Below are 16022 nucleotides of genomic sequence, written 5' to 3'. Positions count from 1 at the left end.
ACCTGCTACAGAAAATGCTAGCATCACCTGGAGCAAAGCAGGAGCACCGGGAGCTGTGTCTAATGTGGCTGCAGAGAGGAGAGGTGCAGGGCAGCCCCTGGTGCCCTGTGGCTGTGCTGGCCCCAGGCTGGCAGCAGGAGCCTGTCCTGGCAGTGTCCCTGCCCCAGGGTGGCAGCAGGAGCCTGTCCTGGCAGTGTCCCTGTCCCAGGGCCGTGCTGCCAGCCTTCCTCTGCTCCCTGTCCTTTCTCTCAGCTCCCAGCCAAGGAGGTGTGAGGAGATGCTGTGTCTGGCAGCAGCTGCTCCGGATGCTGACATGTCAAGGGAACACCTCCACATCCTCTGGGCAGAGTTAATATTTGGACAGTGTTAAAACACAGCCAGCCTCGCTCCGCTGAACCCTGGCTGTGCCCCAGACCTCCCCAACCTGAGGCACTGCCTGGCTCCCCTCCCACGGCTGGGGCTGGCACCGGCACTTGGGATTTAAACAAAACCCACTTGAATTTCTGCACGAGGAGTGCCTGAGCACCGCCCGCAGCACAGCAACCACCGAGGGCAGAGGAGAAAGACAATTAGGCTGCTCAGGCAAAATGCTGGGAGAGTGGCTCTGCAAGTACTGGGCTTTTCTCTCTCAAAACTAAAGGAGCCTAAGGTTGAGAGCTGTGCTCTGGGTACTTGCGGGGCTCTGCTGGTGCTCAGGTAGCCCTGGCTGGCAGGGCAAGGGAGGCCTCCAGCTGCTCACCTCTGCAGCTCAGCCTGTCCCTGCTCCTAGCAGCACACTGAGGAAAAGGCTGGCAAAGCTGGGGCCATGGCTTGCCAGTCCTGGCAGCGTGAAATCGAGCTGGGCTCTCCTGTGTGCCCAAAGAGAGGAGCCTGGCTGCCAGTCTGGGCATAACGGGGGCTTTTCTCACAGCCCTAGAGCACCAGGGGACCCAGCCATGTCCCCTTGGCAGCACAGCTGGGTCACAGGGCAGGGGCCATGCTGTCCCCCTGGTTTGGGTCCTGTCCCCAGGTCTGGGTCCTGTCCCAGGTTTGGGTCCTGTCCCCAGGTCCTTTCCAACCAAAGCCATGCTGTGATTCTGGGATCCCTCTCCCCTGCCACAGTGGCACCCCCAAAGCTGCCTGTCCCCTGTGCCCTTCCTGCTGCAGGAAGGTCCATCCCAAAGCCCAGGAGCTTTGGGAAAGCCCCCCAGGATTAGGCACAGTCACTTTATCAAGATTAGTTCATTAAAGGCCACTTGGAGATTCGGAGATTTCCAGAATATGTTCAGTCCCTGTAAAGTCACCAGAAAAGAAAAATTGCTGCAACAAGTTGAGAGCCCAGAGGCTGCGAGTCCCAGGGCTGGAACAATCCCTCCAGGACCTGGGAAGGGAGAGAAACTCTGCCCAAGTCGGAGCTCCTTCCTCCCCAGCCGCCAGCGGGGCCAGAGGGCAGCGTGGGAGGGATCCCAGGGCTCACAGAGGGACACGTCAGTCGTGAGAACTTCTTTCCTGGGAAGAGGCTTCCCTGGGGATTTCCTGCACCATGACTTGGCTTTTCAACACAGCAACGAACCTGTTGTGGGCAAGAGAAGAAATGTGATTTTCCTTGAAGCAAAGGGAGGAAGCCGGGCCGTGCTGCAGAGGGGGCAGCTCCAGGGCTGGGGCAGGAGCTGCTGGGCCCAGGGCAAGGCTCCAGCCCCCCGGGCGTGGAGGAGCTGTCTGGGGCATCCTGGCGTGCTCTGCACCCTGGGGAAGGACAGAGCTGCAGAGGGACTCCCATGGGGAGCCTGGCCAAACCCACTGGGAATGTGCCCACCTCCCTGTGTGCTGCTGCACTCCCCTGCCACCACACAGGAGGCTGAGCCGGCAGCGTGGGCACTGCCAGGTTTTCACAGTCATTGGATGAAGCTGAATTTAGTGCCAGAAGATTGAACTTGATTTATAAACCTCCCCAAGACCAGGTCCAGGGAGGCGGTGAGGGAAGATTTGGGCTCACCCAGCAGAATTTGCTCTTTCAGGCACAGATGGGGGCCTCACTGAGGGGTTGCTCAGACTCTGGAGAACTGCAATAAAGCAAATTTAATCCAAGCCACAGCTGTGCCCCAGCTGCAGCTGCCTCGGTGGCATCTGCACCCCTGGCAGCTGTACAGACACATGGGGTGGGCGTGCTCAGGACCAGGCTGTGGGAATTCCTGGGCAAGTCCATAAGGAGAAATTCAGGACCCAGGGAAGGCCCCGAGCATCCCCTGCCACGGTGCTGGAAGGGGCCAGGCTCAGGTACCTCCCCAGGGAGCAGCTGTGCCAGCCCAGCCCAGCAGGGTCCCTCTGCCCTCACGAGCACAGGGCTAAGGACGGCAGCACCCCAGGCTGCCGTCTCGCTCCCGTGCAGCACCAACAATAAATGCAGGGTGCAGCTGTGAGTGCCAGCTGTGAACACCCTGCCGTGAGCACAGCGAGCCCGGGCTGGCAGGGCCCCGCTCCCTGCCAGCAGAGCCCCAGGAATGTGGCAGCTTCCTGTGAAAGAGGTCCTGCTCATTCATCAGGCATCAGAAAGGCCGTGCAAGCCAAGAATGTATTTATTTTTCATCTAAATATAGTCAAAGATCTATTCAAACCTGCCAGGAGCGGCCGGGCTCCCACCCACAGGCGGCACCGGGGAGGTGGCACAGGGCTGTGGTGCCAGCCCCTGGCTTCTCCCTCCCGGGGTGCTCCTCCCCGGCTGCGAGAGGGTTTGGCACAGACTGTGGGGAGGGGTGGCACCCCCAGCTGCCCCCGTGCCCAGGGGGACTCGGTGGCCACGGCCTGTCCCCGGGCAGGAGCAGAGCACGAGGCCCCAGCTGGGCCAGCCCTGTGCCTCAGGGGTCCCTGGGGGTTCAGTGCCAGGGGCAGGGGCTCAGGGCTGCCCTTCAGCAAACAAGAAAAGGCTTTGGATTTTAACTCCCAAGCTGGGCCAGGCCTGTCTGTCAGCACACACCTACAGGCTCCTGCATTTCTGTATGAATACGTGGAAGGAGTGACGTTGCAGGGGCACCTTTTGCTCTTTAGGAAAACCTGCCCCCAGCTCTTTCATGCTCTGGACTCTCAAAGCCTGGAAGCCAAGAGTTTGTCAAAAGAAAAGAGGGAGAAAGGCACTCCCCAGGCCTCTCCAAAAGATGCTGGTTATTAACCAGATCTGCAGGCAATGACGAGGGTGGGAGCCTGCAGGTGAGGCTGGCAGGAGCCAGAAAGTGGCCAAAGAATTGGTTTTGACAGAGCACATGGAAAATCAAAGCATCACACTTAGAGCTTATTTTGGTCTTCTGGCTTACTGGCGTTTTTCCTGTGCAACCTTCTCTTTCCTGTGTGTGAGACGCTATGTTCTGGCTGGGCTCTTGCATCTGCAATCACATTTAGAACAGCAGCAGCAACAGGGATTGCAACACTCCAGCGAGGGTCAGACGGAGTAAAATCCTAATATTTATTCAAAATTAACTACTATGGTAAAAATAGTGCTAATAAATAATGTCTGCCTGGGCTCTGAAAAAGGAGCAATAATAACCCCAGTCACCTTAACCTTTCAATACATTTCTAAAAAATTATTTTGCTGGTATTTCACTTGGCAATTGAGATTTCTTTGATAATTAGAATTTCTTTTTCACTTGCCGAAGACCTAAAGTCTAAATAAAAAATGTAATCAGCGGCCGTTCTCAGCATCCTGCTGCCCCGGGGCAGGGTGGGCAGCAGGACAGGACATCCCTCCCTGCTGCAGGAGAGCTTGGAGCTGCCCTGGTGCAGGACAGCTCAGCCCCAGTCCAGCTAAGAACCGGCTACTGAGAGAAAATGCACTCTCCCAATCCCAATCCCAGCCCCAGCCACGCCTCTGTGAGGAAAACCAACCCTACCCAAAAGCAGCACCCCGGGGAGAGGCTGCTGCTGGCTGCGTTCAAAAGTGCCTCTGACCGTGCCCGACAGGAGCCTCCGGCACCTTCCCCAGCAGCTGCTTCCATCGGAAAGGTTTTCCAAGAGCTCTGAAACTGCCCCCGGCTCCTTCCCAGTGCCCGAGTATGTTCAGATGCTCCCTGATTTGCAAGGACAGTAGTCAGTCCTGCCTCCAGGGGATCTCCAGGGATCCCGGGGGGATCTCCATGGGATCTCCGGGGGATCTCCAAGGGATCTCCAGGGGATCTCCGGGGGATCTCCAAGGGCTCTCCAGGGGATCTCCGGGGATCTCCAAGGGATCTCCAAGGGATCTCCATGGGATCTCCATGGGATCTCCGGGGGATCTCCAAGGGCTCTCCAGGGGATCTCCGGGGATCTCCAAGGGATCTCCATGGGATCTCCATGGGATCTCCAAGGGATCTCCAAGGGATCTCCAGGGGATCTCCAGGGATCTCCATGGGATCTCCAGGGGATCTCCGGGGATCTCCAAGGGATCTCCAAGGGCCCCTGCTAGCTCCTGGCAGGGGAGAGGCGCTGAGCTGCCTTTGCTGAGGCACAGGGAACCGTTCTCTCCATCAGCTGCAGGACCTGCTGTGGCTGGTGACCCCGGGGCAGCTGGAGCTCTCCTTGGCAGAGCTGTGCTGGCCTGGGCAGGGCAGCCCTGCACCCCCAGTGCCCCACCAAGGTGCTGGGCATGGCTGGAGAGTTTCCAGCCTCTCGGGGTGGATGGAGATGTGTTCTGGCAAATGAAGGCCTTCACACAGAGCCACTGAAGGCAACGGGAAGTGCTTGGGAAGCCCCCAGAGGGACAGGAATGGCTTTTGCTGAACCTCACAGGATTCTTCTACCCTGTGATACCCTTTCCATGTCTGTGATCCCTGGCCCTGCAGCTCCCAAGTGGAAATGCCTGAGCAAAACCAGTCCCAGCAGCCAGCAGCTGTCACTGAAAGCCTGGAAAGAGAATCCCGGGCACTGCCCCACCTCTGCCCTGACACAGGGGCTCGAACCTGGCAGAGGCTCCAGCTCCAGCCCTGAACTCCTGCCTGACCACGAACCATGAACCCACCCCTGCCTCGGAACCCAGCTCAGCCCCACCGCGAGTGTCCCACTGCGGAGCAGAGCTGTTCCTGATGGGGGATTACTGAGCCAGGGCCCCATATCCCCTCCCAGCTTCCCCAGGGAGCCCAGCGGAGCTCCCAGCCTCAGCAGAATCAGGAATGGAAAGCAGTGACCTGGACCCACCAGGGGACCCGGCTGCGGAGGGGCTGCGCCGTGCTCGGGCAGCTGCAGGAGCATCCCGGCGGCAGCGGGCTCCGGAGCGGCAGCAGTTACCCGCTGATTCATTGAGGCTCTTCAAGCCATCATTAGCCCCAGCGGATTCATGCTTTAGAGTGACTGCCTCGGTTACGCGATACCATCTCTGTTATTGCAAACTTAATGGAGCCGCATAAACAAAGCGGTTTTGGAACAGTCCCTTCTTTTTTTTCCCTGCTTTAAAGATCATTGTTTGGATAAAACAGAGGGTGGTAATAATTCTCCCAGCTGCTCTGGCCGTGAAAGCCCTGAGCACTGCCGGGAGCTGCGGAGCCAGCCCAGGGAGCGGCTCGGGTGGCTGCAGCTGCATCCGAGGGGTCCGTCCAGCCCGGGCACAGCACCCCCTGCCCGGGCAGCTCTGCCCTTCCAGGCCTCAGCACATCCCAGCCCATCCCTGCCCATCCCTGCCCATCCCTGCCCATCCCAGTCCATCCCTGCCCATCCCTGCCCATCCCAGTCCATCCCTGCCCATCCCAACCCATCCCTGCCCATCCCTGTCCATCCCTGCCCATCCCTGCCCATCCCAGTCCATCCCTGCCCATCCCTGCCCATCCCTGTCCATCCCTGCCCATCCCTGCCCATCCCTGCCCATCCCAGCCCATCCCTGCCCATCCCTGCCCATCCCTGCCCATCCCAGTCCATCCCTGCCCATCCCTGCCCATCCCAGTCCATCCCTGCCCATCCCAACCCATCCCTGCCCATCCCTGTCCATCCCTGCCCATCCCTGCCCATCCCAGTCCATCCCTGCCCATCCCTGCCCATCCCTGTCCATCCCTGCCCATCCCTGCCCATCCCTGCCCATCCCAGTCCATCCCTGCCCATCCCTGCCCACCTCTGCCCATCCCTGCCCATCCCTGCCCTTCCTTTGCTCTCTCCTCGTCCCCCCGTGCAGAGGAAAGTTCTGCTCCTGCTCCGCGTGTCTGTGGGCCCCGGGAGCAGGGGAGAGCCCGGGGGGTTGAGGTGTGGGTAAGGGGCACCAGAGCCACCTGCGGCTGCCCAGACCTGGCACCGAGAGCAGGGCAACGCGGACCAGCGGAGCAGGAACGCGCGGCTGCCCCGGCGCAGAGGTGACGCTCCCGACAGCAGGAGCGGCCGGGACGGGGATCTGGGGCATCTCCCGTTATGCACGCACACTTCCCGCATCTAAATTCAGTGACAAAATCCCACTCCTAACGGGACACGATCCAAAGCCATAAAATTGTGCTGCACAACCATTAAAGGAGTCATAAATAAAATTATTTCACAAAGGCAAATGTCTCTGTAGGGCTGGCAAAATAATGCCATTTGTCCCCTTTATTAATTATTTCACTTAAAAGGTAAAATAAGTTGGCCGGCTACTGAGCTTGTCAAAAGCTAAATGGGAACTGTCACACAAACGAATGTTCTGCTAATATCGGAAAAGGAATTTCCTTGAAAGAGGAAAGATTATCCAGCACTGCTTTGGGATAAGGCTGTGGAAAGAGTTGCCCTCAAATTGCAGAGGAAAAAAGCAACAGAAAAAAAAGATCTCTGACTATTTTACCTGGCACATAATGAGGAAAAACCAGAAAAAGAGAACTGCAGTGAGGTGCCCATCACCATCTCAAGGAGCTGGGGGTCCCCGTCAGCCGGGGGGCTGGTGCCAGGCTCGCCCCTTTGCTCGGGGCAGCTCCCCAGGTGCCCGAGGCTCGGTGACCTTCCGAGCAGGGAGAGGCACAGCCAGATGTCACAGCCAGTCGCTTCCCAAAACATCTGTCAGCAGGAGCCGCGGCCGGGCCACGAGGAGCTGTGGGCTGGCACACACGTGCAGCAGGCAGGAGGGAGGGTTCATGGCACTGGTCTGTGTGCCAGGGCACTGACAGGTATGCCATGGCACTGCCATGTGTGCCAGGGGACTGACAGGTGTGCCAGGGGACTGACAGGTATGCCAAGGGACTGGAATATGTTCCATGGCACTGATAGGCGTCCCATGGTACTGACAAGTGTCCCGTGGTTCTGACAGGTGTCCCCTGGCACTGACGGGTGTCCCCTGGCACTGACCTCCTCGCCTGGCACCTCCCGGCCCGGCAGCTGTGCCAGCGGCAGGGAGCGAAGCTGCAGGAGAGGGAACGGCCGGAGCAGGCAGTGCCCTCCCTCAGCTCTGCCCAGCCCGTCCCTCCCGGTCACCGGCCGTGCCCGGGCACAGGAGGCACCAGGGCACGCCTGGGTCCGTGCCCAGGAGCCGGGCAGGACCCGCAGAGAGCCGGGGGTGCCCGGGACCGGGGCCGGGCGCGCTGCCGTGGAACAACACTGACCCCCGGCTGGCAGAGCCCTGCAGGGCAGCGGAGCCCGAGCGGCCGCCGCAGGCTCCGAGGGTGAGCGGGGACATCGCCCGGGCCCGCAGCACCTGCCGGGCAGCAGGAGCGGCGGGCAGGGCAGAGCCCCAGCCGGGCACGAGAGAAGCTCCAGAGCATCCCAAACCCCGGCCCTGGCTGGGGGCGGGTGGGAGCCCAGCACCGCGCACACCCCTGGGAGCCGGGGCCGTGGAGCTGCGGGGCAGCGCCCCGGCTCCCGCGGCCTTTTCCTTAAAGTTTCCAGCTGATTTTCATTCTGCCCGTGGGACACGGGCTGTTTGTTTCCTCAGGTACCACTCTAAAAATAACCACTGGCAACAATCGCTCCTCCCGACGTCCAAACTCCTTGATGTTATTCAGCCTATGAAAGTGACCTTCATACTGCAGCAGATTAAAAAAATTCCATCCAGGCAAGAAAAGAGCACAGAGAGGAGCCAGAAAATGCCAGCCTGGCCTCAGCAGCCGGCCTGACGGCACAGGGAGAGACTCGGGGTGCCATCCACCGGCTGATTTATTGGACTTTTCTTCCGAAATCATGGGCAGCAAAATTAATCGCTCCATTATTTCTTCCTATGAAAATAAAACCCCACATGCTTCACTGGAAATGTCACATCCCTCGTGCAGGAGAGGCTGCTCTTGAGCTGTAGGAGCGCAGGTTCCCAAGGGGTGCTGAGCAGGAACTTCTAGTGAGGAGTAGATCAGTGGGGTGGATTCAGCATCTCGGTCACATCCAGACCAAACCGGAGCATCATCCTCAAGGGGCGGGGAGAGTGCCTCAGGCCATGTGAGAATTAGCTCACAGACTGGGAATCAGGTGTGGTTGGAAGGGCCCTGGGGTCTCTGGGCTCTCACAGAGCTGGCACAGCCCGGTGCCAGCCCTTCCTCCCCTTGCACACTCACCGGCCGCACAAGCCTGTGCACTGACACTGCTGAGAGAGACTTTGGTTCTGGGAAGGGTCCTTTTCAACACGTCACTTGAAAACAGCGTTCGTGAATAGCTCAGTCAAGAAGTGCAGCCACACAAAAACAGCGGAGACTCATCAGCGTGGAATCCGCATGGCAGCGCCAGGGGCTCGCTGCTGCTGCTCCTGTTTTGCGGGAGACACTTTTGGAAAGTGCTTCTCCTCTATTTTTGTGCTCTGAGATGTGTGAACAGTTAAAACCGTGGATAGCCAAACAAAGCTGTGCAAAGGACCTGTTGGAAACCCATAGCGGTGCTCCGGATTCTTCCCTTTCACTGGAAAAAGCCACCAAAACCCCCAAACCAACAGCAGAGGAAAATCTGGACTCTGTGGATCAGGATCATTTGTTGTGCTTGACAGCATTAACCCGAGGGATTTGGGGATTAGCACAGGTGCTCAGACGGTGCTGGGCTGTCTGAACCAAGCCAGAGCTGTCCTGCCAGAAGCAGCCCCTGCCCACCATCACCGACAAGGGCAAGTTCGTGTCCTTCACCCAGGAGTCTCAGGGCACTGCTGCCAGGGCTGCTTTGGGCGAGCTCAGACAGCTCTCCTGGGACAGGATGAACCTGGGACAGGATGAACCTGCCCATTATGGCTCCTGAAACCTGAAATACGTTCCGCTGTGGGATCAAAAGAAAGGATTTGTGATATAAGAGTTGAAATAAGGCTCTGGGGTTTCCAGGGTCACGTTGTGCCAAACGTGCTGGCCAGAGGAGCATCCTAGCCCACGGGCAGCAGAGCAGGCAGGAGCCACACACACCCAGCGGGACACGGGGCTGTCACCTCTCCCTGGCCCCTCTGTCCCTGCCACGAGCCCTTTCCTTTGCCAGATGTCACCTCCCCGGTGGCACTGACCCCCCCACCCCTGCAAACAGCTGAAAAACACCTTCTCATCCAAACACAGCACTAAGAACAGCCTGACCTGACCTCTCTGGATGCTGAGAAAGCCAGCGCTGGGCTGACTACAGATGGACAGGTCGCTGAAATAATATTTACAGACACAGGAGAAGCACTTTCAGCACGAAACAGGCTGATATTAGCCCTTATCAACAGCTCAGCAGCCCCTCACATGACAGAGCTTCGGCACGTCCTGACACTGCCCCAGCCACCAGCACTCGAGCTGCCCAGTGACAGGGCTGGTTTATCTTTCCATGCCAGTGCACCCACCCAAAGGGGCACCAGGAGAGCCCAGCTGCTCTCTGCCTCCCCTGAGCTGCCTTCACCCTGCAGTCACACTGGGAAGAGTTTCTCTCCAATGTCTGACCCAAATTTCCCCTTTTTCAGACTGAACGTGTTACTTCTTGCCCTATCACTACACTTCCTGATGACTTATCCCAGGAGTACAAACAGTTGGGGTTTGTTCCTTTGGGTGGGTACAAATAATTTTTAATGGCACTTGCCCAGATAAAATGCACAGGCCAGACTATTTCAAGCAGTAAAAGCTGCTCTTTGCCAAAACCAAGCGCTAATCCTTTATCTGGAGCCATTAAAATACAATTATTGGTCCAAGCAGAACAGCAGAGCTTCAAGCCAGGGCCAGAGTTATCTTTTCTTATCATTAAGCCATGAAGGAAAGAAGCAATAAACATAAAAGTGCACCAATAACTGCTCGTTCTAATGAGTAAAAATAACTCTGGCGGAACAGGCACATGGAGCAGAAACTTTCCCCAGAAATCCAGAACTGCAGATAACAGTGCAGCGAGGGTAAAACAAACGTGTGCTCTCCATTTGCAGCTGGAATACCGGGATGCTGCCCAGAGCCAGGTGCTGGCGTGGGAGAGGGGCTCAGCAGAGACAATCCCAAGTGACAGACTGCCACTGGGGAGCCAGGAGCACGGGAGGGGCACCTGCAGGGCAGAGAGGGGCCAGGGGGTCCCTGGCAGTGCCCCTGCAGCCCTGGGGAGCTGGGAATGCTCTGCTGGGATGAGCAGGGCTGGGATGAGGAAGGATGGGATGAGGAGGGCTGGGATGAGGAGGGCTGGGATGAGGAAGGATGGGATGAGCAGGGCTGGGGTGAGCAGGGCTGGGATGAGCAGGGCTGGGATGAGGAAGGATGGGATGAGGAGGGCTGGGATGAGGAAGGATGGGATGAGGAGGGCTGGGATGAGCAGGGCTGGGATGAGGAGGGCTGGGATGAGGAGGGGCTGGGATGAGCAGGGCTGGGATGAGGAGGGCTGGGATGAGCAGGGCTGGGATGAGCAGGGCTGCGATGAGGAGGGGCTGGAATGTGGCAGCTCAGGGAATTGTTTTCTCCCCTTTTCCTGCCTGCACACACACCCCCAGCCCTGTTCCTTACGGGAGGTGCAGCCATCCCCCGAGGCCCCCGTGCCAGCCAAGGAGCTCGCCCAGCCCGGCAGGCACGGGCTCCTCTCGCTGCTCGGGGAGCTCCCGGCCCTGCCCAGAAGGAGGAGGACGAGGACGAGGACGAGGACGGAGGAAGAGGATGCTCTCCCTCGGGCAGCCCTCACTAGATGGTGCTGCGAGACAGCAGAACAGCACCGACAGCATCTCCCTCCGCTGCCTGCTTCAGTAGCACCAAAATCCCACGTCCAGCTCCTACAGTCTTCCATACTCTGTGGATCCAAATCGAAATGTAGTTAAATAATTCCAGTTTGATAAAACAGTCAAAGTTTGATTGCAACTTCTATTTTTTACTCAAAGCTCCCAGGAGCAGATCTATTCTCCAGTCGCTTCTATGAAGCATTTCCTTCACCTACTTTAAAGGTTCTATACAAAAGCTTTTTTAAAATAAATACGATTTCACAGAGTTCTACACAGTATAAAGTTTAAACTCCGAGTCCTTACTCTGCACACATAAAAAGATTTTCTAGACTCCTGCTCCAGCCACCACTGCATTTAAGCTGTCTAAAATAAAGCCAGAAGTGCTTACATCTGCCTTCCCTCCTCCTCTGTGTTCCACACCAAGTAGAAAACGCCCGACCATTTGTTCAAGGAGGGATGTTACACTGCAGGCAGCACCAGCCCTTTGGGATATCCAGTTCCTTAAGGACATTTTAAAGGAAGAGGAGCCATGTCCATGTGACAGCCACAAGGAAGGTGAAACTGCTCCCAACCCGGGGGTTTGTGGTGCCACAGCCCAGCTCAAGAGGTGCCAGCCATCCTCCCTTCTCCCTGCTGTGGCCAGGACCTGAGGGCTCAGAGCTCTGGAGTCACACCAGCAACGCAGATTGACAGGGTGGCATTTGGCCCCAAGCCCTCCAATATTTGCTTTTACTATAAAAGGAGCCTTGGCCTGTTGATGAACACGGACTCGATTCCACAGCGACTGGGAAAGCTGAGGTTGTGTTTCCAAACACCCTGCTCTGCTTCTGCCAGCTCAGATTCCTCCTGAGCTCACCTCAGCCCCACGAGTGCCCCGTCTCCAGAGCTGGGCCAGGCTGTGCTCAGCACTGAGCCCGGTCTCGGTGCCAGCCCCTGCTCATCTCAGAGCAGCCACACCCAGGAGCACCTGGGAGGAGCCCTGCAGTGACCCCAGCTCTGGGCTCTGCACACCCCAAAACATTCTTCCTAAAGGAATAAAGTGCTGGCAGCCCGGGCCTGGAGAGGAAACCTGGGGTGGCCAGCTGAGCTGTGGATGGGCCAGCCCCGGAGGTGCCAGGCTGGGGGTTTGCAGCAATCCTCTCTGCTGGAAGCTGTTCCTGCCCAAGGAGAGGAAACCCGGGATGGGCCAGCCCCGGAGGTGCCAGGCTGGGGGTTTGCAGCAATCCTCTCTGCTGTAAGCTGTTCCTGCCCAAGGAGAGGAAACCCGGGATGGGCCAGCCCTGTGGATGGGCTAGCCCCAGAGGTGCCAGGCTGGGGGTTTGCAGAAATTCTCTCTGCTGGAAGCTGTCCCTGCCCACAGCACAGGGCTGGAACTGGGTGACCCTTGAGGTCTCCCCCAGGCCAATCCTTTCTGTGCTTTCCATCAGCACTCTCCTGCTGTAAGCACACCCCAGGTGTGTGACCCTCCTCACCTGCTGGATTTTCCAGGGTAGATTCTTTGCTGGAAGTTTCTGCAGGCAAAACCCACCAAAGCAAACCAGGACCTCCTGCAGCAGCTGCCAGCTCCACCTCCAGCAGGCACGGGCTCTGAGCATCCGAGGGTCACTCTTATTTTCATTTTACAGCCATTTAACAGACAGCAAACCATGGCTGGAGTCTCCAAAGCGATGGCAGTAAAGGGCTGAATGCAAAGCTGCACAGCTGGGCCCTGCCTTGGCCCCAGCTGCTGGAACCTGGGACTGGAGGAGCCTGCAGAATGTGATTTGGGCTCCCCAGCAGGGACCCGAAATTTCCCAGAGCTCCAGGGCTGTTTGACACCCTGTTTGACACCATCCCCAGCAGCTGGGTGGCACAAATAGCCTTGTTTTAGTCAAAGAGGTGTGGAAACACGTGGGGTGAAAACCCAGGGAGAAAAGGACTCTCAGCAGACACCTGGCCCTGGCAGAGCCCCCTCAAGCTGCCCAAGAGCCCCAGCAAAGCTGGAACTCCTAACAGATGTGCAAACAAAGCCGTCCCTTCTCCCCGCACCATCCTCAGAGCGTTCACACAGCATCATTGGGGAAAATTGAGTGGAAAATGTCAGTCTGGGGTGTTTGATTGCTCAGGTTCTGTGGGAGAAGGGCATTTGCAGCCAAGATCGTGTCAAACCAGGCACGAGCACACAAAATATTCACGTGTATTTATATTTCTCTGGGAAAAGACCATTGGAAAACGCTGCCCTTTGCTTATAAACACCATGTCCCGAGGACAAATAACTTTGGCTTTTCCCAGGAAAGGGCTCCAAATCAGCAATCACAGTAGGGCTTCAGGCTGCTCCTCATCACCGGGGACAGGGCTGGCTGAACTCACCATTCCCTCCTGCTGGCACTTCCCCAGGAGGGGCAGCTCGGTGAGGATGAGACCCTGCACATCCTGCACCCCTCAGCCCTGCTCTGCACGGCCAGGTGAGCCCTGAGCCCAGGGCAGGGCAATCAGCACCTCCCCAGGGCACAGGTGAGCCGGGCACAGCCCCAGGCTCTGCCAGGACAGGTGAGCTGGGCACAGCAAGAGGCAGGGCTTCAATGATGGAAGATGTCACTCTTCAAAGTGATGAAGCTTGCTTGCCAAATGTTTTTTCTTACAATAAAAACAAGGGAAAGAATAACATTTGTTCAATCAATGGTCCTTGCAGTGTCTATTTTTCTGGACTCTGGCGCTGCTTGCCCTGAAGGCTGAGCAGGTTCTTCATGAAATACCATCGAGTCTTGGGGCAGGACTTCAGAGAGCACCAGAAATAGTGTGTGGAAGCAGAAAATCAGCATTGTTTTTCTTCCACATATGGAATCCAGCTCCAGTGGGAGATTTACACCCACAAACATAATCCCCTTTGATTCTGACATGGCTGGCATCTTGTTGACCCTCTTCTATTTTTCCCCTCCATCTATTATATCATTAACAATTATTTTTCTTATTCCTTTTTTGGCCATCTTTTTCCTGGAGTTCAGGGTGGCTCAGCCAAATTCCCTGGCAGCCCCACGGCCTCTCCCTGTGCAGAGGGGGCCAGCGGGGCTCTCCAGCCCCAGAGCAAGGGGAACACGTCTCCATGGGCACGTCTCGGTGTCCCTGCAGCCCGGACACACCCGCGTGTCCCTCTTGACCCGGGCATCCCCGTGCCAGCACAGCTGTGCTGCACACCCGGCACAGACCCCGCAGGCCCTCAGCCCCCAGCAGGACCCAGCCCGCGGGCACTGCCAGCTCTGCCAGCTCTGCCCCGGCAGCACCTGCACCTCCCAGGCCCTGCTCCTGTGTGCCCAAGGGCACCAAAACCTGCTGGTGCTCCAGCCCTCAGCAGCTTGCCCTGCAGCTAAAGTGTTCTTCTCCTGAGCACAGCCTGCCATACAGAGCAGCTCTACCCATCTCAGAGAGCCCCGAGCCAAAATTCCCTCTCTGGCACAGGCGTAAGGCACGGGAGGAGGAGCGGTGCCAGGGCTGGGCACAGGCACTGCGTGCCCTGCTGCCAGAGAGGCACCGTGCAAGGAGAGCCCTCCCAGCAGGGCTGTGCTGACAGGCAGCTCTCCTGAGAGCTCTGGGACAAGGGAAGCACAGTGGCAGGGCATTGTCACTGTCCCCACACCTGGCAAGCTCCGGGCGCAGCCTCCTGGGCCTGACAGCCACTGCCATGGATGTTTGCTGTGTGGACGTGGAGAGTCCCAGCTGAAACCCCAGAGCCTGGCTGCAAGGTAAAGGCGATGGAACAAAAGAAACAGTATTTATTCTAGTTCTCCCTTTTATCCTGCGCAGAGCAATCAATAATTTTATACACTAAATAAATGTTTATTTTAAATTGAGTGTCCCTTCTCCATCTAATAAGCCGGTAGGCACCTTCGACTGCTCAGCTCTTCTTGGACACCGCTGAAATCACATGGCTCCCACAACATTACAAATGGGTTTGTTTGCCCTGTTTGCATTAAAACACCACAAATTAGGTACTGGGTACTGGCTATGCTCCAATGGACACGAGAGCATCCGCATTCCTACAGAGTTACAGTGCTTCCTCCACAGACTGGATTTATATCCACATCCAAACTAAATAAATCATCAACCACAGCCCCTAAACCAGCTCACTTATCACACCAAGTGTGAATAATGAAATGTCATAATATTTGCCCAAGACACGTGGTTTGTTTGCTTTCAATAAATAAAGTCTAGAAGGGAAAAAAAAAAAAAAAAGTAGAGGTAATGCTTCCTCTTGGTGTTGGTCATTGTTGGGAGTGGGAATGGCCTCTGGATGGGTGGAGACAAGGTAGAAAGGGGAGAAGACCCCAGCTGGATGCAGAGGGCACCCCCTCTGCCCAGCATCCCCAGGGCAGGGGCACAGCCCCAGGGCTCAGGGACAGGCACAGCCCCAGGGTCTGGGACACACCCAGGGCAGGGGCACAGCCCCGGGGCTCAGGGACAGGCACAGCCCCAGGGTCTGGGACACATCCAGGACACGGGCACAGCCCCAGGGTCTGGGACACATCCAGGGCACAGGCACAGCCCCAGGGCTCAGGGACAGGCACAGCCCCAGGGTCTGGGACACACCCAGGGCAGGGGCACAGCCCCGGGGCTCAGGGACAGGCACAGCCCCAGGGTCTGGGACACATCCAGGGCACAGGCACAGCCCCAGGGCTCAGGGACAGGCACAGCCCCAGGGTCTGGGACACACCCAGGGCAGGGGCACAGCCCCGGGGCTCGGGGACAGGCACAGCCCCAGGGTCTGGGACACATCCAGGGCACAGGCACAGCCCCGGGGCTCGGGGACAGGCACAGCCCCAGGGTCTGGGACACATCCAGGGTGCAGGCACAGCCCCGGGGCTCAGGGACAGGCTGGGACACCCAGGGCTGCTCTGCAGAGCCCCCAGTGCCTCCCACAGGGCCAGAGGGGCTGCAGTGGGCTGGGGCAGCCCACTGGGCTTGGTTCCTTACCAGAGCAGCTTTCACATCTCACAGCACGGCACACTGCCTCGTGAAGGTTCCCTCTGATGCACAGGGAGGCAGGAAGCCCTCTCCACGT

Source organism: Lonchura striata, chromosome 12, assembly GCF_050655825.1.
Source record: "Lonchura striata isolate lonStrDom1 chromosome 12, ASM5065582v1, whole genome shotgun sequence".
NCBI lineage: Eukaryota > Metazoa > Chordata > Aves > Passeriformes > Estrildidae > Lonchura > Lonchura striata.
The sequence above is the reverse complement of the archived record's forward strand: the minus strand, read 5'-3'. Positions refer to the sequence as shown.